The sequence below is a fragment of the Corvus kubaryi genome, unplaced genomic scaffold (genome assembly GCF_017639235.1).
Source record: "Corvus kubaryi isolate FWS band 111438036 unplaced genomic scaffold, C.kubaryi_AGA036_p1.0 71, whole genome shotgun sequence".
NCBI classification, from domain to species: Eukaryota; Metazoa; Chordata; class Aves; order Passeriformes; family Corvidae; genus Corvus; species Corvus kubaryi.
Window position 1 is genome coordinate 2,195,361 of NW_024582059.1, and position 8,137 is coordinate 2,203,497.

At 40.8% G+C, this 8,137-nt stretch overlaps 1 long non-coding RNA gene across 1 annotated transcript; it reads left to right on the forward strand.

Annotated features, from left to right (window-relative positions):
* The first annotated feature begins 732 nt into the window (after window positions 1-732).
* LOC121675038 lies at window positions 733-1,437 on the forward strand. Its single transcript, XR_006019943.1, has 2 exons — window positions 733-819; window positions 1,138-1,437. It is a non-coding gene; the product is annotated as an uncharacterized LOC121675038 (long non-coding RNA).
* Window positions 1,438-8,137: the final 6,700 nt, after the last annotated feature.

An 8,137-nucleotide genomic window follows, 5' to 3' on the forward strand; every position in this document is an offset into this window, starting at 1 on the left:
ATGAAGCTGGGGTGCTTTGAGCCTTTTGGAAAGGCAACGTAGGAGAGCACTTGAGTATGGAACTTAGGTGTCAGGTCTTAAATATGCCACCTCAAGGGCTTCTGCCGTTCTAAACCATAATGCATTTTGCCAGTGAATTTGTAGATGTTTAAGTTTTGGTTGTTTAGTCTGTCGGTGAACAAATCCCACCACTTGATTAATATAAAAAAGGAATACTTTGTTCCTTCAGTCTCAAGCTTCTCTGTTACTGAATGAGCCTTGCTGCTCTGTTTAGGTAAGGCTGAAAGAGCTCAGTGCTGCAGCATTTAACATTGACCAAGGGCTCCTTCCTGGGGCTGGAGCTGGCCAGAGCCGTGTTACTCTGTAGCGTTAGACTTGGGTCCTGGAATGAATATTCTGGGGTGAATAGTTCCCAGCAGAAAGCTGGATGCTGCAGTTCCAAAGCTGTTATTGATGACCTGGTGGAAGTCAAAGCTGCCGTACCTAAACTGCTGGAGACTGCTGTTACTTCAAATCCCAGAGCAGAGTGACTGGCTGCACCTTTCTCCTGGTGAAAGACCGGGACACTCTTTCTGTCAGGGCAGGGAGACCCTAACTGCTCATCATGTGCAGCAAAGAGAGTTAAAGACAGCAGGGTTCTTCAAAGGAAATGTGTCATGGCTAGTCAGTGCAGTTGCATGATCATGTGAGCTTTTATGTATCAATAAGCACTGCAGTGTGGTGATATTAACAGCTGCATGTTCTTTCTGGTTCTGTTTCCTCAGTGCCCAGCGAGGAGTTGTTATAAGGTGTCCGATTTGCATGGATGTTTACTCAGAGGTGAGGATCCACGCACTGTCATCCTTTCTGCTTTGTGGGAGGGGGAAGGGGCCAGAAGGGGAGCTGCTCAAGTCAGTTGGCTGATGTGGGATGCTGCGGGCAGCTGCTGGAAGCAGAGCCCTTGCTGTGAAGCTCCACAAGTCCCTTCTTGGTGGTGAAGGTACAGGAAGGAGCCTTGGCCAAGATGGCACTGGCAGATCTGTGGGTCCCTCGTTATTCTGATTGCAGGTGCTCTAAAGTCTCATTTGCCTGGTGCCAGCGGAGCAGCAAAGTCAGATTCTTTCCTCCCAATACATGTTGTGGTTTTCTTTCTTCCAGATCATGGAACATGGACGACAGCTTGTGGCAACCATGTGTGGCCATGTCTTCTGTAGTCGGTGCCTCCCTATTGCCCTGGAGACTGACGAGCTGTGCCCAACCTGCAGGGTGGACCTCACACTTTATTATGACCTGTATCATCCCATTTATTTGTGAGTGCTTCCACTTCTCAGGACAGACTCAGATGGAGCCTGGAGAATAGGCGATGTAGAGACTTGTTTCTCCATGTATATAGTTCTTCCTGTATATAGTTTCAAATTTGCTGAATTCAATTTTAAATACAGTTTTGATTGAGTTAAACATAGTCTGTCTGCTCCTCTATGTTGGACTCTGCTGACACACAGAGATGTTGTTTAACAGGTGGAAATAAGGCTCGTGGTCTGAGCAGTCAGAAGCTCGTTCTTTTCATCCCACTGTAGTCATTGGTTTGGGGGAAATGTGCTGAAGACACATTTCAGGGTCTCAGGGCCGACTCTGGTGGACACTTGGGTGAAAATGCTGTGATTTCATTGCTCAGAAGATGGAAAGAGGAGCCGGTTGTGCACACATCCAAAGAAAACAATTTTCTTTGAGAATAACGTACATAAACAAACTGCAGCATGTAGTGTTGTAAGGTTGCATTCTAATTAGAATCTGGAGGTTTTTGAAGGAATGTGTTTTTGAATGTCTGAAGTTGGCTACTGACTTTGAGCTGTTATCAGTACAACAGTGTTGCAGCTCCAGTTCCTTCAACTGCAGCAAGATAATCCTAAGTGACATTGAAGAGAAATGCAATTGTTGAGAGACATAATAATTGGACATAAGAAAGGAAAGAAAGTTACTTCTGTTCTGTAAAAGCAATAAAGAGGAAAGGGTGGATCTCAGGTAAACAACGCAACAGTAAATTCAGTGTGCCACGCAACAGAAAACTGAAAACTTTCTTTATTTCCAGCACTCTCTTGAAGCCAAATTTTTTATGTCTTTCCCTGTTTTAGTGTTTTCCCTTTGGATTTCTGTAATTTTGTTCACCTTCCAGCAGTAGCATCTCAAAGGCCTCAGCAGGACTCCAGTCACAGATATATGATTTTGCAATGATCAGTGATTGATAGATCAAAGGTTCTTAAAATGATGTTGCAGATAAGAAGGATAGACAAGTTTCACAGTTTTAGAGCTTATGTGGGGAGGTGATACCCATTTCTTTAGGAAGCTATAGAGTTAGATGGAAATCATAGATGTATGGGTTTAGAGGGCTTCCAAGAGGCCTTGCTCTGATTTTTGCAGGGGTGGAAATGAGATTGACCTCCACGTAGGTCCTTGAGTTATCCTTCTGGATGTAAGATTTACCTTTCTGTAATTATTGGGAAACCTCCCTAGGCTTCACAACCTTTCAAAGACAATAAGCTGCAGCCTCATGATGGCACCAGCCAGCTCTCCCAGGACTCTCAGATGGGTCCTATCTACTCCGATGGACTTGTATGAGTCAGAGAACTGTGCCCAAGTGGGGAAAACAGGCTGTGGCTCTGGTAAGATGGGAAATGGCAGTCATGGAGGAAACGGGTAAGTTTAGTGACCTATGAAGCACACAAGGACTAGTCTAAAATGTATCTTTTAACTTACTTTGGAAAAAAAAAAAAAGATAAAACCCCCATGCAGTAACTACCCTACTGATCAGGTGTTTTGGCCTGATATTCTCCAGAAAGCTGGGGTACTTCTGGTGCAGGCATGTGCAGAGGGAAGGGTGAGCTGAATGGAGGATGGTTATTTGACATACTCCAGTTGTGGAACTCTCTCCCTCTAGGAATTTTGTTTCCCTCTCCTGCCATATGTTTGTAGAAAGGTTTTTAATCTGGTATGTCCTGGATTGTGGACCATTTCTGGGTGATCTGTGGCTGTTTGAATTGATAGAGGTAAGAGCTGTTTATGTGGTGTTTGGAGGTTTTTATTGTGACAGGCTGATCTCCAATTTGATTGTATTCAGTCTGTATAAAAATACACATTAAAAACAAGCATAAACTGAAGAAAATAATGTAGGTGATTTTTAATTCTTTGTATGCAAAGAATCCTACTGTTTTGCAAAGAAAATACAAAAATGGTGGTCTGGGATAACATAACCAAATTCTTGTAGAACTCTGGGAGTGCCAATAAGTTTGCAAACTTATTTTAAGTGATTGTATTTATAACATGTATATTTCTTTGTGGTATTTGTATTTAGTCAGTGGAATTTCCCACAACAACTACCATTGATCCGGGTTTTAAACTAGGGTTTTAAAAAGAGGGGGTTTTAAATAAGGACAATGAAGTTATGCATAGTTAAAATAGATGATAGGGAAGGATCACGGGGGATGGAAGCCTCATGGTTTAGAGCTTAGGCCAAGAATTTTGACCCAACTAATATTCATTACAATCTTTGCTGCTGCTTTCTCAGAGGCCTCCAGTCTGGATCATTGTTGGCAACCAGAAGAATCAAAGTTCTGATTCACTATTGCAAATCCCAGGCACCCTCCTTCAACTGAGATCTGCAGTGGCTGACTTCCTAAAATTAACTTTATTAACTTTTATTCAATTTTATTCTGCAACTACGAAAAGGCTGCAGAGTTGCCAAGCTTCTGGTTATTATGGGTTTTGTCCAGCTAACATTACTTTTCAGCTTGAACTGTAGATTTCTGTCATAAATAGATACCCATTTTTATATCCATTTTGCAGTGTTACAGTTCCCGAGCTATAAGGCATATACACTGCCATGGTTCAATATAAACTTGGATGGTGACCTGTTGGGCTGGTAATAACTCCTGGTCTATTTTATTGGCATTTCTTTCTTAAAATCACATCAGATGTAGACTGTTGAGTTGCCTGAGAGGTCAGCAGTTATAATAGGTGTGTGTAATTTTGCACACACTTAGCTGATTTTGTAGAATGAACTAATGTTTGGCACCCTTGAAGGTTGTTTTTATTCATCTGGCATGTTTCCATTCAAATACCCATTTAATGTGGTCACCAACTATAGAAATATTTAAACAAGTCTGTAAATGGACATGTTTTCTTTGTTGGGATGATCGCTGACACACTGAATTCTTTTCATTAAGTAATTTGACCACAAGCATCTCTTTACTTTGGAAAAAGGAGGAAAAAAGCTCTAGCAAATAGACTTCCTTTCAGTTTTCATATTTGCAGTGTTTATATAGGGGGATATAATTAGAATTTCAGGATAAAGTGCACAAGGTATTGGAAGAAAATCAAGACTAAAATAAACATTCAATTCCTCTTTTTTTATGATTTGACCATTGCACACAAACATTTGGTTATAAATAGATACCTCATCCATGTTGGAGTAACATTTTACATTCAAAGTAGGATTCTGGAAAAGAAAATCCTTTTCAAAGTGATTTAAAGCAAAGATGCAATTTGAAACTTTTGGTTAGTTTATGAATCTTTACGACAATTGGATTACTTTTATATGCTCTGTAGTAAATAGCAAAAAGCCCTCTGAAATAAAACATGTTCCAGCTGAATAATCCTTACTGAGAGAACTTGCAACTGCAGTTGTTTTTAGCTCTTGATAAGTTTGCATTAGCAGGGTGTTGTGTACTATTGGTACACACAGTAGCTACTGTTACAAGAATAAACACCATGGTACACTGCCAACCTGACAGACATAAATCAGTTAATCAGCTTGATGGTAGCACTTGCCTTACTTGAAAGAAGTGGGAGCACTCAAGTTCTGACGATAACAGTACCATTCTGTGTCTACCACCCTGATACAGAATTTGCTACTCTATGCGCAGATTGCTGGAAAATACAGTTTTACATTTTTCCTTGTGAATCTAATCTTGATGAATGTTAGTGTCTCTCTGAAGGTCTGTTAACCACGAAAATGTAGGCACACACATGCACAAATTGCTAGGAATTAATAGTTATCTTAATCTACAGAGAAGAATCAGTGCAGTGCAGAAGGCAGTAAGATAAACTTTTTAGCTAGTGTTCTCAAGCTGTACTTTTGAACAGTAGTGCTTTCTGCCTGGATGATCAAGTCCACTAGATTTGTTCCTTATACAAAGCACAGCAGGTTCCTGTAAGTGCTGTCCGACTCTCCTAGTTGTATGTATGCACCTTCCTTTTACTGAGAAAGAGTAGAAAATATCTTTATTTGGTAATTTGCTGGTTTGAACCAAGAAAATTAAAGCTGAATTTGACACCCATGAAACCAAATAGGAAGAAATTACTCAAAGCAGTAAATGCCAGCAGGTGCTAGTTTAATCCATACTCCAGACCTTGCTGTGCTGTTACAGTATGAGGAGTGAGAAAATCAGTCAGGTTTTGAGATGCAGGAGGAATCTATAGAAATTTTTAGGAAAGATGCTTCTAGTGCACACTAATACAGTATTCCTTGGGGTTGCATACAATGTGTAGAGTTGCCCTACACCTAAGTGAGCATACCTAACTTTTTATTCATCAATGCTATTGATGTTGGGGAAATGAATAATAAACTCAATGAATTAGAAGTTCAGGACAACTAGGTTTGGCTTCAATGTCTGTTTGTTGTTTGAATCCAAAAATCGTAATCTTTCGGGAGCCAAGAACTAGACATTAGCATCTTCAGTGTCATTTATAGCACAAACAAACCTGACCCATGGTCAGAGGGTTGAAACTAGATGATCTTTAAGGTCTCTTCCAACCTAAGCCATTCTATGATCCAATAGTTGTTTAAGTATTAAAACTAAAATGCTAAGAATAAAATGTGCTTTCTGAAATGTGACAGGAACCAACTTTCATCCTTTTGTCCTAGTTCCATCTTCTGTCTGTCCATAAAATTGTTCATTAATTCTGTCACTAAGTCTGTTACCTGTGGATTCTGTAGAGCTCTCCAGGTCTGTTTTTAATTTAGCTTGGAATATTTTGATATAGTTCTGAAAACAAGTTTTTAAAACCATCAATAGATTTGTTGCAGTCTTTTTTAGGTTTTCTGTCTCCTTTCATGATTTTCATTACAACAATTTCTGAAATTTCCTTACTTTGTCTTCTGCAGAGTCCCCTCGTTACTGATGGAGAAATCTAGTGATGTGCTCCCAGTCTAAGTCAGAACTGTTTTGTTTCTCTGCCTTAAGAACATCACAGTTCAGGAGAATTTTGGTATATTTCAACAGTTCAGGCATGTGTCGGATTGCATTTTAAAGCAAGCACAATACTTACTGTCTCCTCTCAAAAGATACCCCTGAAAACACAGAGAAGTCTTCAAAGGTGTTAATTGTACTTACTGTTTTTGAATATACAGCTTCAAAAAGAATATAATATGAAATAAAATTGAATGCTACTACATTATTTTAGCAGAGTATAGAAGAATCAGTAGATATCAGTAGATAACCTTCAAACTGCTTCATTTCCTTTCATGCTGAGCACTCAAACCCATCTTAAATCTTTTGCATCCTCTTGTGTCTTACAGCGTATTCTGAAGACATGAAGTTCATGCACATCTTAGTTTCTCAAATCCTACCTAATGGAAACCACAAACAAAATCTGTAATGCTGAAAGGCACTAAAAGGCTCGCAAGCAGCTCTCTGTGTACTAATTATCATATCAATCATGTGCTTTATTTATTTACTACTAATGAGATCTTGTTTGTTTGTTTTGACTTAATACATACGAAAACTTTATTGCTATAAATTTCTAGTTTCACAGAGGTTTCACTGGGTCCTGATCTGTTTAACGTCTTCGTTAATGAACTGGATGATGTGGCACAGTGTGCCCTCAGCAAGTCTGCTGATGACCCCAAACTGAGAGTGCGGCTGACATGCCAGAGGGTCGTGCTGCCATCCAGAGGGACCACGACAGGCCGGAGCAATGGGCTGGCAAGGGCTCTATGCAGTTCAATGAAGGAAAGTGCAAAGCTCTGCACTCGCAGAGGAGCAAGCCCATGCACTACACACCGACAGCTGTGTGCCTGGGATGCAGCTTTGCAGAAAAGAGCCTGGGGGTCCCAGTGGACACCAGGTTGAACAGGAGCCAGCAGTATGACCTTGCTGCACAGGCAGTATCCCGGGCTGAGTTAGCAGGATTGTTACCAGCAGGTCAGGGGAGGTGATCCTTCCCCTCTACTCAACATTGGTAAGGACATACCTGGATTGCTCGGTCTAGTCCTGGGCTCCCACACACGAGAGATACAAAGCTACTGGAGAGGAGTCCAGCAAAGGACCACTGAGTGTTTAAAGGACAAGACCATCTCTCCTAGGAGGAAAGGCTGAGAGAATCAGGATTGTTTAGCCTGGAAGATGAGAAGGCTTGGGGGAATTTAACTGATGTGGAAAAATACCTGAAAGGAAGGTGTAAAACAGATGGAGCCAGGTACATGCTGACAGTGTCCAGTGACAAGACAAGAGGCAATGGACTCAAACAGGAGATTCCACCTGAACATGAAGAAATACTTTTTCACTGTGAGGGTGACTGAGTACTGTCTCGGGTTGCCTGGAGAGGTTGAGGAGTCTTCATCTTTAGAACTATTCAAAAGCTACCTGGACACAGTCCTGGGCAACCAGCTGTAGATGACCCTGCTTGAGCAGGGAGGTTGAACCAGGTGACCAACAGAGGTCCCTTCCACCCTCAACTATTCTTTCAGAGTTTGCAGTTTAGTATAAAGTTGAACAGAGGAGCTGGGTCAGCAATATCAAAACTAAATGAAAACACTTCCTCAGAGCACCTGTAGTAGGTTTTCCTGCCTACTACTTCCCCTTGGCATCTCAGAATATACTAGGAATTGTCTGTACGTCAAATCAAGATTGAAATTAAATAAGGAATTCCATTAGACACAGCCATTTTCCCCTTGAGAATAGCAATTTAAATTCATTTATATAAGCAGTTCTAGGTCAATTTATCAGCAACCAGTACCAGAGGATGCATGTCATTACACAACTATAGTTGAGCTTAGGCAAACAAAGATACAGCACCTGAAACCAAATGAAACTGAGGGAAAACCAGGACCAAGAGTGATTTATTTGTTTGCAGCTAATTTACTCCATCTTTGCTAGAATTT